Here is a 22,785-nt window from a genome sequence, read left to right on the forward strand (position 1 = left end):
TACCGGTAATATAGTCACGCCGATACTGTACAGGTCATATAGTCACGCCGATACTATACATGTTATAAAGTCACGCCGATACTGTACATGTCATATAGACAAGCCGATACTGTACCGGTCATATAGTCAGCCGATACTGTACCGGTCATATAGTCACGCCGATACTGTACATGTCATATAGTCACGCCAATAATGTACATGTTAAAAAGTCACGCCGATACTGTACCGGTCATATAGTCACGCCGATACTGTACATGTCATATAGTCACGCCAATAATGTACATGTTAAAAAGTCACGCCGATACTGTACAGGTCATATAGTCACGCCGATACTGTACAGGTCATAAAGTGACGCCGATACTGTACATGTCATATAGTCACGCCGATACTGTACAGGTTATATAGTCAAACCGATACTGTACATGCTATAGTCACGCCGATACTGTACCGCTGACGGGTCATATAGTCACGCCGATAATGTACTGTCATATATATAGTCACACAGATGCTGTACATGTCATATAGTCACACCGATGCTGTACATGTCATATAGCCACGCCGACACTGTACAAAGCATGAAGTCACGCCGAAACTGTACATGCCATATAGTCACGCCCATACTGTACAGGTCATATAGTCACGCCGATAATGTACAGGTCATATAGTCACACCGATACTGTACATGCCATATAGTCACGCCGATACTGTACAGGTCATATAGTCACGCCAATACTGTACAGGTCATATAGTCACGCCGATACTGTACAAGGCATGAAGTCACGCCAATACTGTACATGCCATATAGTCACGCCGATACTGTACAGGTCATATAGTCACGCCAATACTGTACAGGTCATATAGTCACGCCGATACTGTACAAGGCATAAAGTCACGCCGATACTGTTCATGTCATATAATCTGTAAAGGTCATATTGGGACCTTCTAGCTAAACCGTTTTCTTAATGAGTACATTTCCTGTACATTCAGACAGCACAAGGTCGCATTAAACGGTATTGTAAAACTATTGTGTAAAATAGAGAAAAATAAAATCCCTAAAGAAAACACTACAAGACAAAAATGAAATTTCTGCAGGCTCAGTTTAATGGTCGGTTATAGTAATTGCAAGCTACCTTTCACGCTCCCTAGCACCGTCTTAAACAGAATTCAGCAGTTAACATGAACATGTAAAAAACACCCTAAACGAGAAAACGAAGCTAAATGGACGAAGCTAAATAAAGGGCGAGTTCACATTGTGCAAGAACACTCAAAAGAGTACATTAGTTTGATAATTTATTATTCAAAGTCCATAGGCCACATGGCCCATGAGGATGTACAATACAACATATCTTGCAACCCAACCCTGACCAGTATAAAGTCTGTACCTTAACTCTGCACAAGTACGGTTAAAAGTACACGGAGTGTCTTGAATCGACGCGGTCGACAGCATTAGGCAGTTGTCAGCAATTCAAGTACCTATTGAAAAGAAATCAGGCTTGAATTTCAAATTGCTCTTTAATCTCTGCTTTTTTCACTACCACTTGTCAATCAAGTAGAGATTTTCTTGTTTGTTAAAATGATTAAGAAACATTTCGGGTCTAGAAAATAAATACTTTATGCAAATGTCGCCCTATTTTTCTTCGGGAAATTAGCATTTTTAAGGCGCAGTGTCATTCGAACCGTCGAAAGTATTCGGATTTCAAGAACAAAAAAAAATGAAGATTCTTTATCATTGTAAAGGTGATGAATAGAATATTTAGATGGTGAGATGTGGATAAACAGATGATGTTTTGAGTATTTTCTCCACACTCACCCACAGTATGCATAACAATAACAGTCAACCAGGGACACCCTGACAGAAACATTTTTTACGAGGCAAAGTGTCTCTGTGAAAAATGAATGGCACGTAATCGATGTGAATTTTATAAGCAATTAAATAACAAAAAATATAAAAGATCACGCTTTTTTTTGTTAAAGAAAGGAAATAATTCACTGCACAGGCTGATAGAATTCTTCCCTTTTTACTGGCAGTATGATTTTTTTTTATCGTAGTACAATCAAAGGCAGACAGCCAAAACATCTAATACCGTAAACGCAGTGTAAGCTCCACGAAAGCGCCACGTAAGCGCCGTGAAAGTGCTGAGAACGCATTGGATGCGCCGTACAAAACGCAGACAGTAGCCATCTTAAACGCCATATAGCGCGATAGAACGCATTGGAAGCTCTGTAGCAACGTATTGATCGCCATGACGACGTCATGAAATCTTTATCTATAAGAAAATTTAGATTTTTAAAGCGATCTCTCAGCGCTCTTAGAAATCAAAGAACGCCGTGCAAACGCATAGGGAACGCTATATTCTCTGACAAGGACTTTAACTACCACCTTGCTGTGGAAGATGGGTCATTTAAGAAAAACGGAACCTGGGAGCTTAATAATTCCAGAATAAGTTGAATTTCAAATTAAATTAAAAGGCTTGAAAACGAATAAAATGTTTGGGATCAGTCTTTTTATACGTCACGCACGCAATTCATAAAATTCAACTTTTAAGAAAATAATCGAGTGCAAGATGGGTAACTGCCCTTTTCTAAGTAATCACAGAAGGATGTCATCACATATTTTTGTCTTTTCTAATGACATCAACTGGTATGAACGTGGAGAGTCTACAAAATATGACAAAGAAACAATAGAATATAGAAGAGTGATTTCAAGAAAAGCTTGAAAAACTCTATATAGCTTGATGTGTATAATATTGGAGGTTGAATTACTTGGGACGTAAAATTAGTCTGTTTCTATGGTAACGATAGTCACAAAGAATGACGAATAAGTTATGGTCATTGAAATTAATTAAAAGAGGCTTACATGCAACTGCAAAACACCAAGAACCATTTTAAATGTACTGTATTCTCAAATGGCGAATAAACTAGAATGTTATGAATAGTTTTGGATGGTGTTTTTCCATATTTTTCCCACCGTATTGAATGAATGGTTGGATATTTGCTTGGTTGATAAATGGATTGATTGATTTACTGAATAATAGACTGACTGATTGATGAGTAAGTTAATTTTTTTTCAATCAGTTAAAATGTAAAATAAAAAAAGTTTTCCCCAATTCTCATGCCATTTGAACTTGCATTAAATGTGTCTTGAGAAATGAATGATGTATATACCTCGGCGTAAGCAATTAAAACACATAATTTTGCCTAGATATGGACAGAATCGTTCAGTCTAATCAAGATTTCATATAAGATGCTGTCACGTTTGCGTCATTGATAATTCTCGGGAGTAAAATGAAACTTAACGTTAACCTGATACAAAACTTAATTATCTTTGAACAATAATTGTCGTGTTTCAAACTTGTAATCCCACAAGACCTGTAAAATCTGATTGACAATAATGACCGTAAACCCAATTATAATTACACTGCTTGACAAAGCTTGTCTCCCGGATTTCTTACTATATAGATGTATGCAATGTACATGTATATATTAATGGATTCATTGAAGTTCAAATCCCGGACACTTCCGATTCTGTAATGAAACTTAAATGTAGTTATTTTATGGAAGGTCGTGGGTTTCTTACTCAGGGTCCTGCTTTTGACTAAAATGCTGGATGGAAACGCACCTGTGGTCTTTCTCCATCAAAACAGCAGCTGGGATGGCGCCATGACAAGACCTTTACAGCGTCTGTGTAACCCAACAAAAATGTCAAGGGAAGAAGCAAAAGTATGTTAACATCAGCATTATGTTGTTTATAAACGAGCAGATGTTTTATTTAGATGTTCATGTATAGTACTAAGCGTTCATTTATATACATTAACTGTTCTTCACCACAACATACTAATACGTCATTATTCTCATTTGCGGAAACAAATATAGTACTATTTCGTTGTTACACCTGTTATTTTATTATTTTATAGTGTATTTGCCTGTGACATTTCGAATAGTTGCAGGGTCATATATTAACAGATAAATGCTATTTTTTTCACTTAATATACATGTTAACATGTATATAAAACATATATGAAAGAATATATGCACATTTAAAGATATCATGATTTTTTTTCCAACAGCAAACTAAATATATAATAAAATACCATATAAAATCAATAAATCATATGCCAATAACGGTTAGGCCCAATACCGTCTTGTTGACAAGTAAATGATACGCGAGGGGGGGGGGGGTGTACACGTCTTGAAGCAACCAATGTTACATTAACAGAAGAAAGAACCTTAGTAAAAACTTTACACTCATTGCTTAGTACAGACTGGTTCAAGGAACTGGTTTCGAGGGTAAATAGCTTTCTACACAATCGAACTGAAATAAATTCTGTATAAACTAAATCTTTGTCAATATTTCTAATTACTTTTGGAACAAGAAAAAAACTTACCTTTGAATCTGAGGCAACCAGTTGGACAATAGAGTTATACAAGTATTACTGATAATCAACTTTGCGAAGAAGTATAGAAAACGTCGGGAAGCGAAGTTTATTCCTAGGTGTTTTGTAGTATGACGCTACCGGCCAATTCAATTAATCAACATCAAATATAGTGTCATATACACAACAAGTTCCCAGGCAAAATAGTAATTAGAAAACATATCTAGATGCCTAGAGTGGCCGTACATCTGCTCTTATTTTCAATTTATTTTCATTGTATTATTTTATAAAACAATAATACATGTACAATGTCTGTAGTTTATGCAATGTGTCTATTGTGTCGTCGTTTACTGGTGTTTATGTTGTTAATTTGCCTTGAATATTTAATAATACTATAATCATAAATCTAAAATCTCTTACTTTAAAACTGGACTTTTAAAGATTGCATTAGACAATAACCTTTCAAAAAGGGTGTTGTCGTAATCTCAGACATGGCTACGTCGGAAGAAAATATATGAGCCGCGCCATGACAAAACCAACATAGTGCGTTGGACCAGCATGAATCCAGACCAGCTGCGCATCCGAGGATCCATGCTGTTCGCTTACATACCCTATTACAAGAAGAGAAACTGATAGCGAACAGCATGGATCCTGATCAGACTGCGCGGATGCGCATGCTGGTCTGGATCCATGCAGGTCGAAAAAAAATCAACAACATTATGTTGGTTTTGTTATGGCGCGGCTCATATCTTGATCGATTCTCAACCTTATTATTGTTATCCATTTAATACATTGATCATGATAAAGAATATCTATATGTATAATATACTGTACGTCACATTTTTCACATTTATTCACCAAAATAACTTTTAATACATGATGTTTTTCAATGGAAACATATGTTTACAAGGGATAAAAATGTCGATAAAGTTACGTACATGTATATGTCTACAGGAGGTAAATTGTTGATATAAGCGTTTTTGCTATTATGTTTTTTACAAGGGATCAGAATGTTGACAAATGACTGATGCATAATCTCTAACATGAGTTTCAAATAAGCAAGAATCATATTCATGTATTTGATCATATCAATTATGATGTAACAGTTGGTAACTGATTTTTAACTAAATATATTATATAAAACAAACAACATTGTTATGTAACAGTAAACGAAGTGGTACATATAAAACTTTACATAATGAAAAAGGAAGTAGTATATCAAAATGTTGACATCGAGAAATAATATAAAGTATTTGCGAACAGCAAGTAACATTATTTGCATACGGCAAGTAACAATTTATATACGGCAATTAAGTATTTGCATACGGAAAGTAATAATTAACAATTTAATTACAGCAAGGAACAATTTGCAGACATCAAGTAACAATTTGCATACGGCATGTAACAATGTGCATACAGCAAGTAACAATTTGCATACGGCAAGTAACATTTTGCATACGGCAAGTACCGTAACAATTTACATACCACAAGTAACAATTTCCACACGGCAAGAAGATTATGAATAAGGCAAAAAACAATTTGTATACGGCAAATAACAATTTACATACGGCAAATAATATTATACATACGGCAAGTAAAATCATGCACACGACAAAAACATTATGCATACGGCAAGTAACATTATGAATACGGCAAGTAACATTATGCAAACGGTAAGTAACATTATGCACACGGCAAGTAATATTTTGCAACAGCGAGCAACAATTTACATACAAGAAACAACAATATACATACAGCATACCGTGAGCAACTTTTAGCGTTATGCATATAGCGAATAATCTGCATACAGCAAGCACCATTTTATATACAGCAAAAAACAACAACAACAACAACAAAAACAACAACAACAACAACAACAATAATAATAATAATAATAATAATAATCATAATAATCATAATAATAATAATAATAGGCCCGATAAGGTTAAACATTCAGGTATGTGCACAATTAGCAATACTGTGTACAGCAAACTATCTTATAAACTTTTCAGTTGGGCATAGTTGAAATAAAACATCTTTAATCTTCCCTGAAATAAACTTGACATGATGCTTAATATACCATCCTAAAACGGCAAAAATGTTATCTTTACTATATATTTATTGTTAATGTTCAAAGACACGTAAAGGTTAAATTTAACCATTAATTAGTACGACACCGAACACATAAAGTTTCAAGGCAAAGTCTATTATTGTCAGCCCATGAGCAAATAAACATTAAAAAGCGATGGTAGATGTATCTTAGTAAAAAACATACAGGACATATATACAGATTTAACATGAATGAATATTACTTGTGTCACATACTTATAAGATACAACAGAAAATGAAAAAATACCAACAGTATCAATGCACTGAAGCATGATGGCGCCCAGTACAGTTAAGAAAATTAATTTTAAACAATACGGTCATTGTTAGAGAATTAATTACGCAAATAAGTTAATAATAGCAAAGTGAACCGCAAACATAATTAGTAATGTAGAAAATATGTGAGTAGAAAATATGTCGGATAAGAGGACGCGCTCGAGACCGGTTGGTTTCCGGCAAGGCGGATGGATATTCTTACGTTAAAAAAATAATAATACGATTAGTTCTTGTTTGATTAAAGAGTATTTTCAATACTTACATGATAGTTAATTACAATTTTAATACCATTTACATTTTGAGCAAGTTCAATATCCGTAAATGAAAGTCAACTTTTCCCAAGTTCACGGCGCATTCGAAAATATTTGTTTACTTTAATGTTGATTTTGTCAGAGATGACGTAAACAATCACAAATTTGTTCACATAAAGTTGTGCTGTTATGGCTGTATAAATATGTGCGCGGTAAAATTCACCCAAAGGTCTTGATGCAGCGCCGAGGTATTTCAAAATTATGAAATTGTCCTAGCCAAAAAACTTCAAACGGTAATTTCAAAACCGCCCATGTTAAAGGTGAAGTTTTAGGCAAATAATGTTGACATTAACAAAGTATGTGTCTGCGTTTAACGCGTATTTGGCTCTCCTTTTCCTTTGTTTTCGTTTATATTTTTGTTGATTAATATCATAAAATGACCTTTCATGTATAAATATGAATTATCATGTATAGGGGTCTATAGTGTCTACAATCTAACCATTGTTTCACACGATCTTTTAAAATATATTGAGTTTATATATAACCATACTAGGTATATGTGTTTTTCCCAGTATTGTCGCGCCTAAATATATAAGTATTTATAATAAAAGCATACGTCTGTTTCGTGTCAACATTTTACTGACAAACTGATGAAATTTATAGCCTGGTAACAAATTCATAAAGCTGACAAACACATACAAATCTTAATGAATACTTGCAAAAATGATAAGGGGGAAAAACGTAAGCATGCATTGTTTCTTTTCAAACATTTTTCCTTAATTGTAATCGGCAAAGTCAAGTGGTATAACTTAAACTGAAAATTAAATACCACAAGTAAGGTATGCTTCGAGATTTGTTATTACGTAACCCTTGCCACGCTGCATGAATATCTTGAATGGACTTGTCCATCGTTCAATCTGGGCATTTCATGATGGGCCATTTTTAAAATATTTACTGACAGAAAAGCAAATAGTGCAGACCATGATCAGACAGCGCGGGCGCACGGGTAGATTCATTTAGTGTTAAAACTATGTATTCTTTCAACCAAAATAGACTGTCTATTGGGTAAGTAAAAAAAAACAAATAAAGAAACACTTTAACTGAACAAACTTAACACAGGTTACATGATATTCACAGACACCTGGCGATTTCAGAGAAGAATTTCAAGGAAATTTCCTATTTTTTAGTATGTAGAGTGAATTTTGAATCGGGGTCATAATTTGAACAATCGTGGTTGTGAACTGACTAATACCACATGCTAAATATCAAATGTTTCTGACAAGATCCTTTTATATATTCCTGATATGTAAATATGTGTGATAACAAGTGATCCTGAGATCTCTAAGATGATCATTAGCAAGATTTTAGCAGAGGTCTTTTAGATCTCGGATATATGCTGTCAGAAGAATAAGATGTTTTGTTGTTGTTTATTTTTAAACGTTGTTCCTACATAAACAAACCAGGGTCATAATTTGATAATCAATTACATGACAAGAAAGTGCCAAACATTCAAATGTTTCGAACATTCTAAATACCTCTATAAGCTCCAGGCGTTTCTGTTTTGAGAAAAAGTTTTTTTTTTATTTTTCCTATTCAGTTGAAATAAGAACTGAATCTGCGCACAGAATTGAAATAAAAACTTCATCAACATTTGAGCCGTGTCATGAATGGGTTTGCGACCAGCATGGATCCAGACCAGCCTGCGCATCCGCGCAGTCTGATCAGGATCCATGCTGTTAGCATACCAACTCTATTACAAATAGAGAAACTGATAGCGAACAGCATGGATCCTGATCAGACTGCGCGGATGCGCAGGCTGGTCTGGATCCATGCTGGTCGCAAACGCATTACGTTGGTTTTGTCATGACGCAGCTCATTTGTCCAGTGATATGAGTGGTGACCAAACTCTGTAGCCAGTACAAGAACATTATAGAAAGACGTCCGTTCTTTTCTCAATGGTAAACAGCTATGCAATAGCTATATAACCTATGGTGCCGGTATTATTTCAAAACTGATTGGTTAAAATCATATAAGCAGAAGTTTTATTGATTTAAAACATTACATGAAAACTATTATATTTGTTTTATTGGACATTTAAAGCAAATATTCCAAATACTCGTATTGATTACCACATTACGTCTTTATTTCCTTTCCGAGACAAGTAACCAGGGGATTGTATTTTGTGTTTATCTTACGGATTGCGTTTTATCCAATCCAATGTACTTTATTTTACGCGGAAAGTGTGCTTTTTTTAAAGAAAAAAATATCAATATCTTTCATGTTAAGTTTTGATTAATCCAAATATGAAAATGAAATCGATTAGGTTCATTAGCAGAGTCTGAAGGGTGTGTCGAGCGCAGACTTCTTTACAGCATAAACAGGTAACAAAAGACTTTCTCTTAAAAGTGAAATTTCAGAGAAAATAAAAATTTTGTTGATATCGTCGTTATACTCTTTTACAGACAATGACACATGGTAGTTTTCAGTCCGGATCAAGACAGGAAGCCAGGAATTTACCAAAGCACAGGTCAGTCAACGCATCGTTCCTGGACATGCTGTCAAGCAGTTTACCAGTTTCACTTTCGCATGGAACTTATAACTTATGTACAAGCCAGAGCAGAGGTACAGTGCGAACGACGTAAAAAGGGTCTCATGATCAACCACAACGAAAGTGACCTGCGCCGTCCGGGTATCGAACCCGGGTCGCCCGATTCACAGTGATCTAGGGGCTATAATAAACTTATATATAATAAATCATGTGTCGTTAGAATTCAGATTCATTTGTAATCTTCTCATTCATAAACTATTTAAACTGGTAAAAGTAAAACTGACATAATATTCTGTCAATAATGTCAATCTATATTAAGTGCACATAAATCTAAAAACAATATGACACAATGAAAACATTAATGTCTCTTAAACATGTAGCTATAAATTAATGTATTGAAATCAACCTTGTGTACACCACAGCAAATGTCGACGAACTGCTACGGTACAATTTCATTCATAAACGGTTTTCTTCTAATGATACAATTACATTTGTTTTCAATTTTTCATCTGCCGTACCTGAATTATTAATCATCTAATACCAATCACATGTAAATCATTAAGGTTTATGAGCAACAGTTTTAATTAAGTCAGCAGCGGGTTGATTAAGTAATTAGTGAAAATGAAGTTACATCATCATAAACGCCCCCCCCCCCCCACACCGTTCCCGTCCATTCTACTCCACTAAATGATTTGTAGAATAGATTTGACCTGTTTTGACTTTGGAACATGTAGTTTTAAGTAATTCAAAAATCCAATTTGATTGCGGTCAGACAATACTATTTAAAAACTGGCGGCATTATTGTTTTAGTATCGCCCAATACAGTTCGAAATTGTTGACAAAGTATGTTTTTGTGACTTTTTGTCGGTAATATGCTTAAATTAAATCACATAATAATTAAGAGCATTATTACAAAACTAGTAAAATTCTAGTTGGTTTTGCATAAAATCATGTTGTTGATTTACAAAACTTATTTAGACTTTAGCAAATTTCGGTTTTATAAGATGTCTGTTTGAGACATATAGATGTAAATGATAAAACTTACAAATACTGAAGTTTACCAACGATTTGCAAAATTCTGTAAATGTTTATGAAATCGATAAAAGGTATTCATTCCTTCTACCGGATTGCAGAGATAACTATATGCTATACATTTGGACCATATCAGTCGAATTTCTAAATTGCAAACAGAAATAAACGGGAATATGTACAATTAAGACAGGGTCCATATTGGAATTCGTGCGGGGACGGGGGTATATATTATTCCCCACTGTACACTTTTAATAAAATGTATTTCATCGTCTTACTTTCAACTCAAAGTACGAGCATTTCATGTTTTCTTATTATATTCCTGAAATAGCATAAAAGCAATGAAATCACACGTTTTTGAAATGATCCATTGTCGTGGAAGAAGTCAAAGTATTTACCATAGGCTTACATCAACCTTAATGAAGGTATATATGATATAATATCATCTCTGTGTTGTTTTAATATTGAGGTTATCAACATATTAATAGATATGCCATATCATAATCATACTTTAATTTATGCTGGAAAATAAATTAAAACAAGGTCATTTGGTACCGGAATGTTAGGTAAACGACACCAGTAATGACACCAGTAACTATATATATATATCTCCTTCACGTATTCATTTCTTGAATAGTTTTACCATCATGGCATGGATACTTTTATTCCTTTGATTAGTGATAATACAAACAAACGTTGTTACTTATGTCTTCCAACACCTTTGTCAAACTTCAGAACACATTTCTTTTTCAGTAAAATATGATTTTAACATTACAATGTGTACTCATGATGATATTACAGGAGTTTAACCATAAGAATTAGTTATTTGAGCTCGTATTTTATCTTCAAAAAGAGGTTCAAGCTTATCAAGCTCTTTGCCTTTGCACCAGAACTCGAGTTTGAATTGAAAAGACTCTTGAGTCCACTTCTTACAGCACTGGTGTCATAATTATGAGGAAACACGGTCGTGACCATAGTTTGGCTCGAACAAGGAATCTGAGTGTTAAGAGACTGGCACCTTTACCATTAAACCACATCTCTCCCAGGTTACGGTGTGCTTGTGCCATACAAGAAGAATACTGTATGTCATTTTAATTTTGGCCAAAAAACCGGTGTAAAACCGCGTATTACATGAAACATTCGCTTTCAAATGCAAGTTTATGAGATGGCGTTAATTTAACTGTAGCGGTTGACGTGAAATATGAGTTGTTATAATTTGAGTGACATACGGACTTTGTTTACCTGCCTCGAGCAATAGCAATGACAAAGACAAAGTATGGAATAATTATGTACTTTTTCAATTAAGAATAGAAGTTGACACACCGTGAAAAAGGTAAATGAATTTAATCTATGGTGTGATAAAGAAAATACTCTGTCTTTAAAAATATATCAGCAAGGCGACACAAGTAAAAAGTATGGCCGGGAAAGTGGTGACAAATTAAAATACTATGTATCAATGTCACGTAATGCGATTATAGAAGTTTTTATCTGTTATATTTATTTCATATCTAAATATTTGACAGAAGGGAGCCTGGCAGTAATACTGACATATTTTTAGACAGACTGACAATTATATTGAATTTCTCCAGCAATCAACTAAGCTTAGTAAGCAGGGCTGGGAATCAAAACTGCGTCGTATCCTACAAAATGTAAACAAACGCCGCCATCTTGGAACGAAAAACGTATGTTTTTGTTTATAACTCTTTTTGTTGGAAATGACTGAAAACAAGATATATGTATTAACACGCTACACTATTTTCCGCTTCGTTCGGTATATGTTGCTTGCACAACTATTTTGTAAAACAAAAGTTATAGCGAACTTGCAACTCGAAGCGAGGCAGAATTTTTATGAAAATGTGTGGATACGACGCAGTTCATATTGCTTTATCTATCGTATTTGCCTTCAAATCAATTATATATTTGTTTCAGAGTTCACCATAAACTTCGAAATATAATTTTGCATCATTTACTAAAATTTTATTAAACAGAGATGTTTATTTTCTAAGAAAATAATGATTTTTACGAAATGATACGACGCAGTTGGAAATAAAATATGATACGACGCAGTTGTATTTTTGGCAGTCTTTTCAACAGGGATAAGTTTGGCAATATATTTCTATTTTATGAATAATCACTTGCGCTAGATAAAATCCCAGACCATTTGCGGTGTAAAGCAATGTTCTGTTGATTATTTAGAATACAATGTGTCATATCCAATATAACATTTAATTTGAAAGTTTACATTGCGGAAGCTACTTTTCAGTTAAACATGAACATGTTACCTTATTGATCATAATATCTGAAATAATTTCTTATATTTTCCTGTATGTTCAATATTATCCCTAATTTTTTTCGCAAAAAAAATGTAGAAATCTATTAACTTAAATTCATTTTGGCTAGCTACGCTCTAAGTTAACTGTGGTTCTGCATGTTCTGGGTATTGACTGCTTTTTTGTGGTTTCTTTTCAAACTTTCACTCTACACATTAGCTTTACTAGGGGCGAGGACCTCAGGTGCGCCTCTGTGCATTATTTCAGGCAAAATGTTGTACCTGCAGAGAACCGTCGACATTTTGAAACTAGCTTGATAGGTTTTCCACACAAAAGAATAAAAAGTCCCTGGTGGTTTTCGAATTCATAGCAGTTCAGTTCAAGTGATTTGAATTCAGTAAACATAAACAGCTCGGCCTCGGTCAAACACACCTGTCTGATTTGTTTTTTTCAACAAAATTTGTTAACGTCAGCTGTACAAATAAGCAGCTTTTTTTATTAACTTCTGACGTGAAGTTTTAAGATTATAAATATTTGAAATAATTATAAAGAGAATAAAATTTAAATTTCTTATTTCGGTATTAATAGCAGAGAAATTTTCAATGTAAACAGGGGGTAATCCTCTGTGAAGTCATTTTCTGAAAACTTTTGTTTAAGTTTTCAGGCAATTCATTATCAAATAAAAATCACACTTTAGTATGAAGGTATGTTAAGATGTCATGTCTCTAGTCTGTTGAAAATTCGATACGATAATCTGACATTTTCTGTTCAATATTGTGAAATAGATGAATACAGAATCCCTAAAGAAAGACCAACACGGCAAAATTGAAAATGTTGCAGGCTCGGTTTGATTGAGCCTGTTCATGGACGGTACTGGAAAGTGCAAGTTACCGTCCACGCCCCCTAGCACCGGCTTAAGCAGAATTCAACATTTAAACGTGAAATAGCAAAATTTTGAATTTAGAAACATCCGCAGATGTGTTCATACGGCGGTTATCATGGAACCTTCAATGTGACACTTCCGTGCCATTCCATGAAAAGCGGCGTATGGTCCCCAAGTAATAAAATGCGTGTGCCCTAAACGAGAAAACAATGGGCGGAACTAAATAAAACGGAATTTTGAAAGGGGATCAGAGGTTATGAAAACTTAATAATTCTTCAATACTGTTGAAAGATCATGTCTGCCTATATCTGTATCAAATTAATCGGTGCATAGCGTAAAATACCGGTACCTTTGCAAAACGGACACCTTTTTTTACAAAATAATCTGTAGTTGTATCATATGTAATTCGATTTTGAAAAGTTTTTTGATGAAGAAGAATGATACTCAAGTACAAGTATAGAAAATACATTCCGTAGACATTTCCTCATCGGCGATAAAGAAACGCAGGGATAAAGTTCCGCGGCGCTGAACATAAAATGACTAAACGGAACGCATAACCTACTTGCAAAAATATATTGTAGCTTAACCATTTATAATATTATTTTAAAAATTTAATGTTCAGTTTCAAATAATAAAGCTCATCTGTCCTCGTCGATTATTAAGAAAATGAATACAATACAATTGGCACGTAAAAGACAAAAGTAATAACGGAATTGACGGAAATTATTGCTCATTACAAGTAACAACGGTGGGCATGCAATTTGCGCATTCCCGATAGCGAGAGACCTTTTCAAAATTTGTAATGTTTTCTCTTTTTTTAAGGAAAAAGTCATTCTTGATTAATACAGGGTCCAGTGGAGGTTACACTGGAATATTGAATTTTGTATCAAAAATAGTAATCACTCCCATTTCGAACTCACGTGAACAAGTTTATTAGCATGCTAAGGCAACAGTAGAACACGTTGTCATATGGGTGTGCGATCACGTGTTTCAATGTATATTGCATTTGATACAGCTTTTCGGAATTTGTAGATGATTATGATTAGTACTAAAATGCGACCGAAAAATGCAGCCTTAATAGAATTGTATTACATTTCCATTTTTATGAAACCAATGAGTGACCTCTGCTTTTGACTTAAGTTGTAAACAAGAAATGTTGTAGGACGTTATTGGCATACCTAGCACATAATTTAAATAGTTTAACCAATATTCAGCCTGCAATGAAAATACAACTGCGTCGTATCATATTTTATTTTCAACTGCGTCGTATCATTTCGTAAAAATCATTATTTTCTTGGAAAATAAACATCTCTTTTAAATGAAAGTTTAGTAAATGATGCAAAATTATGTTTTGACGTTTATGGTGAACTCTGAAAACGAGTATATAATTGATTTGAAGGAAAAACGATAGATAAAGCAATATGAACTGCGTCGTATCCACACATTTTCATAAAAATTCTGCCCCGCTTCGAGTTGCAAGTTCGCTATAACTTTTGTTTTACAAAATAGTTGTGCAAGCAACATATACCGAACGAAGCGGAAAATAGTGTAGCGTGTTAATACATATATCTTGTTTTCAGTCATTTCCAACAAAAAGAGTTATAAACAAAAACATACATTTTTCGCTCCAAGATGGCGGCGTTTGTTTACATTTTGTAGGATACGACGCAGTTTTGATTCCCAGCCCTGGTAAGCACCATCTAAAGTTATCATGTACAGTTTTGATAATCTTCAAATATATACGCCAGTATTCTAGTCAGTTTAACCATCGCCCCAGCCCCGGGGCAGCACTGGCTATAGCCAGGGAAATAAGCCTATTTTTCATCATTCATTTGTCATCACACTGTCGGATCAATGCGGCATTTTTGTATTAGCCCAAAAAGAGTTTGCGCAACTTGCTCTACAGTGCCGTTTGGCGTGGATGTTACCACCTTTCTTTAAGGGAGAGATAATAACCGGGGTTAGATGAAACAAAAGTCAATGTTTCTGGTACTCTCCGGAGTAGGGGAGAGGATAACAACTGATTGGTGAATAATACAATTCTGTAAATGTGTATTGCTAAGTTGTTATTTTTTATAAAAGTAGTTTAGATATAACCGAAATGTAGACAATATTTGTTAATTGTCATTACACATGAAACCCATGCTTTATTAGATATATCATTGTATAGATTCAAAATATTGCATCATAGAAGATTCCTATTGTCGCAACTTTTCGACTCTTGAAGGCGTTCTTAATGTAGACAAAAATCATGTGCATTATTACTAAATTGGTCTGCTAAAGGGCGTATGCTCTCGTTACCCAACAGTCATGAGCATATGATTGTGATACAATCAAATTATGACCTCCATCAGGAAAACGATAATTGACAAGAGTGTCAAGACAAGTGTTTTCACACAACATAACTTCCGCGTCCCACACGTAAAACACTAGCATCATTTCCGGTAACAAGTGAAAGCTAAACTATCTCACAAGCACCGGGAGCGTCCTGATGCTCATTGTTGAACTCTGAACCCTATTTATTTGCCACTTATATCAAGTATTTTTTTATCTATTACACCTGACATTGTGGGAAAAAACGTTACTAAATTATAAAAACAATGTCATATACAAATTGCTCATCAGTGTACAGGCGTTAAATGGCAACGTATTTCGTTGAAGATAATCAAAATTATCTTTTTTTTAAAAAAAAAGGGGAGACCCTCACAATCAATGAAAAAGCAAATACTATATATCAGCTTGAATCTATTCATGACAGAATATGTAAAGAGCAGCATCACTCAGGCTTCCTAGCACCGTCTTTAGCAGTATAAAAAGTAACCAAACTACCCGGAATGTTATTGTTTTTTTCCAGATAAGTAAGAACTCAACGTTTTTATTTGTCAGGAAGAGTGATTTGATTGAATCTATTCATTACAGAATATATAAAGTGCAGCATCACTCAGGCTCCCTATCACCGTATAAGAAATGAGGCCAACTACTCGGAATGTTTTTCTTCAGATAAGTAGGAATTCAAATTTCTTGGACGGTATCGCTCCACGTTAATTAATCAGTTGATTTTTTCTCTTCAAACAGCTCATAATGTATGTAAATCATTTATATGATACTAGGTTTATGTATTTTATTTACTATTTTATTTGTTATTGTTTTAGCCACATTTTTAAATCATTTCTCTCATTAACTTGCAAATGTTTCTAAATGCAAGAATTAAACAAAGAACCATAATATCATACCCATATTGGCAAGAAGGCAAGAAGGAAATATTTAACATAACAAGAAATTACAAGACAAAAGTGACTTCTGGTGGGTTTTGAATATATGTGTAGACTACATTTCTAGTATTTCTAAGAATGAGTGCAAGACAACTCCTCAGTAAAGAGATAATGCTAAATGAGGTTTTACCTTAAATAACAATATAAATTTAATATATATTATATTTTGGGGGATAAAATTAATATAATCATTGTAGATATATGAAACCCATTCAGAGACAAATATCACATTTGGGATGATCATATTATACAGTAATACAGATATATGTAATCAGTTACCGTTTACCAAACACACCCTCGTGCAAAATGTTATGAAATATCAATTCCATGAAAATGGCCTCTGGGAAATAGGAACAAATAGTATTGACAAATAGTTTTGTAAAAAAAAATAAAACCACCAGATGTGATTGTGTAACTGATAGAGATATAAAATTATTCAATGAGTTTTTTGTTTTGTTTCAATATATAATATTCTTATAACTTGTTACAAGTAGGCAATTTTTTCTTATCAGCATAAGTATTATGCATTTTGCATTGCTTTTTGAAGGTTCCATGATAAATTGCCGTATGAATACATATGTAGACGGCATTTAGTTCCACAAACATCATATATTTAAATGAAATGTTGAAATCAAGGCGGTGCTAGGGTAGGTAGTGGTATAGTGTAACATTTGTCCACGAACTAGTTTACTGTACTATTCTCATTTTCGCAGAGTTGGGTAACCTTAACGGTTCATTTCATCTAAGAGTTTCCTTTTTATACATAATGTATTATATGTTGTTGCCTATAACAAAATATGTAAGTCTTGACCCTAAACTGTCTCAAAATATATTCCTTATTTTTGTACTTACATTTCTTATTGTAAAATAAATGATAATAACAAACATTTCAGTTGCATGTTTTCGTATTTTGTAATTCAATTCACATCCCACACACGTGATTTCTCACGTGGTTTGTTTCATTATTATCATTATTATCATCATTATTATTATTTTTATTATCATTATTGTGTAAAAAACACAGAAAAGTTTTCCCCAAACACATTTGCAACACGTTCATTAAGTTATCTGCCATTTATTTGAGTTTAAAATCTTACGTACAATGTATAGGCGGCGACAATATGAAAGCATTGTTTTGGCGGAGGAAAACAACGTTTTATAATTGAATTTCCGTAAACAATTCCGTAATAAAACCAATCCATAATAACATCAATGATGTCTAAAGCGCTAATATTTAATCGTTAAAATGTATTTTTAAAAATAATAATGTGTGCTAAAATACTGTGAGAAACATATATATATGGGCTGATGCTATATTGTAACAACACAATGATGGGAAAACAGATATAATTTTAGCAATATTGGTGATATAACAATGATATCAGCTATTATTTTACAGTAGATACAATTGTCTATCTGCAACATGTGTACATGCTGCAACTAAATACACAAATAGCATCATTTACTATAAAGTTTTATAAAGTATCAATGGTTTTCATCACAGTAACCTTCAGCTTTTCTCCGTGCACTTTTAGCGCATAGAAGATATAATATTAGTCCATGACATATTTAGATGTGTTGTACAAGCGATGTAAAGATAACATACCATTTATGTTGCACTAGGGAAAATATAATATATAATCAAGAACATGCAAGCAATGTGAATTCTGAATACAAACCCGCAATAGAAAATATAAATAGTTAAGTATAAATAGCAAGAAATCATGTAAACTCTAAAAAATACAATCCAAAGAGCAATGTAAAGTGTGAATACATACAAGCTAACCAAAGTCAGTGTCGACAAATAACTTAAATGTCTAAATGTCTACTACCAATTTGTTATCCATATTGTAAATCTGAATGTGACCATAATAATGTCTAAATGCCAACGACTATTTTAATGATTATATAATGAATCATTTAATGATTCATGAATAAGTCACTGTGACCCTGACCTCATAACCTCAAAATCAAAAATGAACATCTACTAGTCATAACCAGCCCCCACAACCAATCTTATGACTGTAAGTGTAAGCTAAAGTGTTATCTAGATATTGTCTGGACAAGCTTTTACGTGTCAGCGCTATGGTGACCTTGGCCTTTGACCTCAAATTCAATAGGGGTCATTTACTAGTCAGGACCAACATCCACACTAAATCTTAGGGCTGTTCACCAAAGAGTTCTATCATTATTAGTCGGACAAGGCCACAGTGACCTTAACCTTTGACATTTTGACCTCCGAAAATGGAAATAGATCCCTTTCATTTTTCATAACCAGGGCATATTCCTTGACAAGTAATTGATCGGACGCGGAAGAGATGACTTGCGTACGTACGGACAGACGTGTGGACCGACCCCATTACATTATGGCCCCACACTTTAAGTGTAAAGTTTGGACAGAATGATGTCAACAACCATAGCATCATAAAGTCTCAGTATCAACAAGTAATATAATGTTGTCTGCCAAACAAAGTAGGAATACTAAAAATAAGTACGAGTTATAAGTCAAATATCATTGTTTACAATTATAGCATAAGCACGTCGAATGTCAAGGCAAATAAACCTTGATGAGTCTGTGTACTTATACTTCTTAAAGCAAATATCTAACGCAGTATGTGCAACGATTGTGCGCTTGCAATATATGTCAACAAGTTCTGTTGAAAAATTTCTGCACAGTCATTAAAAAAAATTTGGTCCACGTTATTAGAATGTATTCTTAAATAATTAAATGTTCAATTAAGAAAGTTGTTATTGTTTTTCTCAATGTATAAGTGTTAATGTCATATTGATCTCATCATGTATTGGATATAAAAAATCGGATTTCCTTCAAATAATTGAGAGAAAAAAATAGCTTCTTGGATGTAACAATATATTTATTAAAGTCTTTTATATGTATGTATTTTGATGTTCTTTATTTTAGTTTGGTTTGAAACTGTCTCTAACTCTTATAACCTCAATAAACTGTATAAACTGTAAACTCAAACATTAACACTATGTCACATGAAATTGAATATTTGCATCAGTTTTCAGCGTACTTTCAAAGTTGTACCAAAAGCGTTTCAGTATTTTGCAAAATCTTACACGGAAAATATAAAATGAAAAGACGTTTTTATTTTGGCCTGGCGAAAATATTTCATATGTTTTACTACGAAGTTCAAAATCTATTTTTGTAATTTTATGTATGTAACATTATGAAATTTAATGCGAATTTAAGATCAGCATACTGTAAGTCGACCTAGATTCATGTAGATCGAGTGAGGACATGCGGTGTCATATTTGACAGCCAGGGTGCATTTCATTACACTATACTCGTAAATGTTGATATTGTAATAAACTTTAATTCTTCCTTGTCCTCTAACTTTAACACAGACAATACAGAAAATATATATGATCTGCAACTTTATAAGTAGGAAAATGCATGTATATTATATATAAAACAGAGAAAAACGTATCTACTTAGTTTAAACATTACATTATTTCATCTCAAAGTTGAATAAAGTATGTAGATTATTTAAACCACTTCTTGGAACTAACTAGCACCTGGTGTCAGTCGTGACTCCAGGAGGGTTCGAGGGGCAATAAGTAAAAATTGTTGTCTTGATTTTTATATTCAAAATTGTTAATCTAATCGTGCAGAATTATAACGATAATGTGGTTTTTCCACATTTAAATGGATCCTAGGGGATAAACGATATTAAACAAAGAAAACTGCAATGTTCGAGAAATAATTTTATAACTATAGTCAGGCGGTCTGACTAAGTCTAGTCTAGCTTGTATCGGGGTATTTTGTGATCGAAAACTTTAAAGTCAAACTTATTATTGGAGAAATATTGATACAGTATAATAAGTATATTTTACTTGTTTTCCAAACTATTCTTTCTTTTTTGAAAGTTTTATTACTGTTTCTGTACAAATAATCGAATAAATAATTAAATGTTTAATCTAAACTTATTTTAAGTAATTTCTTTCAACTCCATATTTACGGTTTATTTTTGTTGTCTGATATATGAAGCAATCAGGGGTAAACTGTAGACTAAAGTCTTGAAAAATCAAGACACTTAAATTGTGAAAAATTTAACAATGAAAAATAACCGCCTTTAAAATTTGTCTCTGGAATCGTGTATATTTCTTCCAGACTTTAAGCCGCTTCTTCAATTCAACAAATGTCCTGGAAAGCCATGTAGCTGTATCGCTCTACATAACTTAGATAACGATTCGTTCACCATATCTAAACTGTTATCAAACATTTTGGAAACATGCACCATTTTATCAGCTAACTTTACTCTGTATCCAGATAGTGTTTACCTCGGAAGATCGATATGTTAAATATACTCTTGAAATACATTTCACACCATCAATGTCATAATAACTAAATTCACAGAAATGGTGCATCTTTATTTAAACAAGAACCGGTTGAACCGGCTGATGCTCCCCGAATAGGTTTTGGACACAGTGAAGTATACCTCTTGTAGTGTCAGAGTTATGTCACAGACAAAGTTCAAAGTGTTAAAATGAACAAAGGGCAATAACTCCAAAATTAAGCAAGGCGAAGTTATGGTTCTTTTGCACTGCACTTCTATTTAATGAGATCTATCTACCTACAAAGTTTCATGTTGATACCTGTAATGTCCTCTTATAGTTTTAAAGTTATGTCCTGGACAAAGTTCAAAGTGTAAAAATGAACAAAGGGCAATAACTTTATAATTATACAAGACAAAGTTATGGTTCTTTTGCACTACACTTCTACTCAATGAGATCTATCTACCTACAAAGTTTCATGTTGATATCTCTTATAGTATTAGAGTTATGTCCTGGACAAAGTTCAAAGTGTAAAAATGAACAAAGGGCAATAACTCCAAAATTAGGCAAGACAGAGTTATAGTTCTTTTTAACTACACTTTTAACCAATAAGATCTATCTTCATACAAAGTTTCATGGTGATATCTCTTATACTTTTAGAGTTATGACCCGGACAAAGTTCAAAGTGTAAAAATTAACAAAGGGCAATTATACCAAAATTGAGCAAGACAGAGTTATGGTTCTTTTGCACTGCACTTTTACTCAATGAGATCTATCTACCTACAAAGTTTCATGTTGATACCTCTTGTTGTTTCAAAGTTATGTCCGGGACAAGAATATCGGACGGACGGACAAAGCGGCGACTATATGCTCACCCTTTGGGGAGCATAAAGAAAGAAATATCCCACTTAAAACGGTGATGATATATTCTTATATATTCACCGGACCCTATTGCTAGCGTATACAAATAATCGTTTTCCTGGTTGTTTTAAACACAGTCATGTCATTGACAATGAAGTGGTTGAGTCATTTACTAACATTAGTAGTTTAGTGTCTTATTATTTAACTATCATCAGAGTATATGTTCCTGCTTCTGCTGAAATTTAATTCTTAGTCTCTTGAATTTGTGTAATGGATTTGCCCTGCTTTGAATTTAGACCAGTCCATTCAAAGTTTAAGGGATTCCCATATTAAAATTTTTAAAAAATACTTCAGCTACAAACAGTATAAAACCTGGCTTTATACTGGTGAAAAAGGCTAATAAATTTTTATTCCGCCTTTCTATAACAACGCTTCAAATCTCAACTCAAATTTAAGTTAAAGACACATTATGCCCCAGAAACGAATACATGTTTACTTCTTTAGAAAGGGGAAATGTAAGTTTTATAACATTTAAATAATGGTTTTAAAGCATGTTAGATGCTTGTTACTTGAAGAAAGTAGTACAAAATGCAAAATAATTTGTCACAAAAGTAGTA

Source organism: Ruditapes philippinarum, unplaced genomic scaffold, assembly GCF_026571515.1.
Source record: "Ruditapes philippinarum isolate M1 unplaced genomic scaffold, ASM2657151v2 ctg76_1_1_1_1, whole genome shotgun sequence".
Taxonomy (NCBI): domain Eukaryota; kingdom Metazoa; phylum Mollusca; class Bivalvia; order Venerida; family Veneridae; genus Ruditapes; species Ruditapes philippinarum.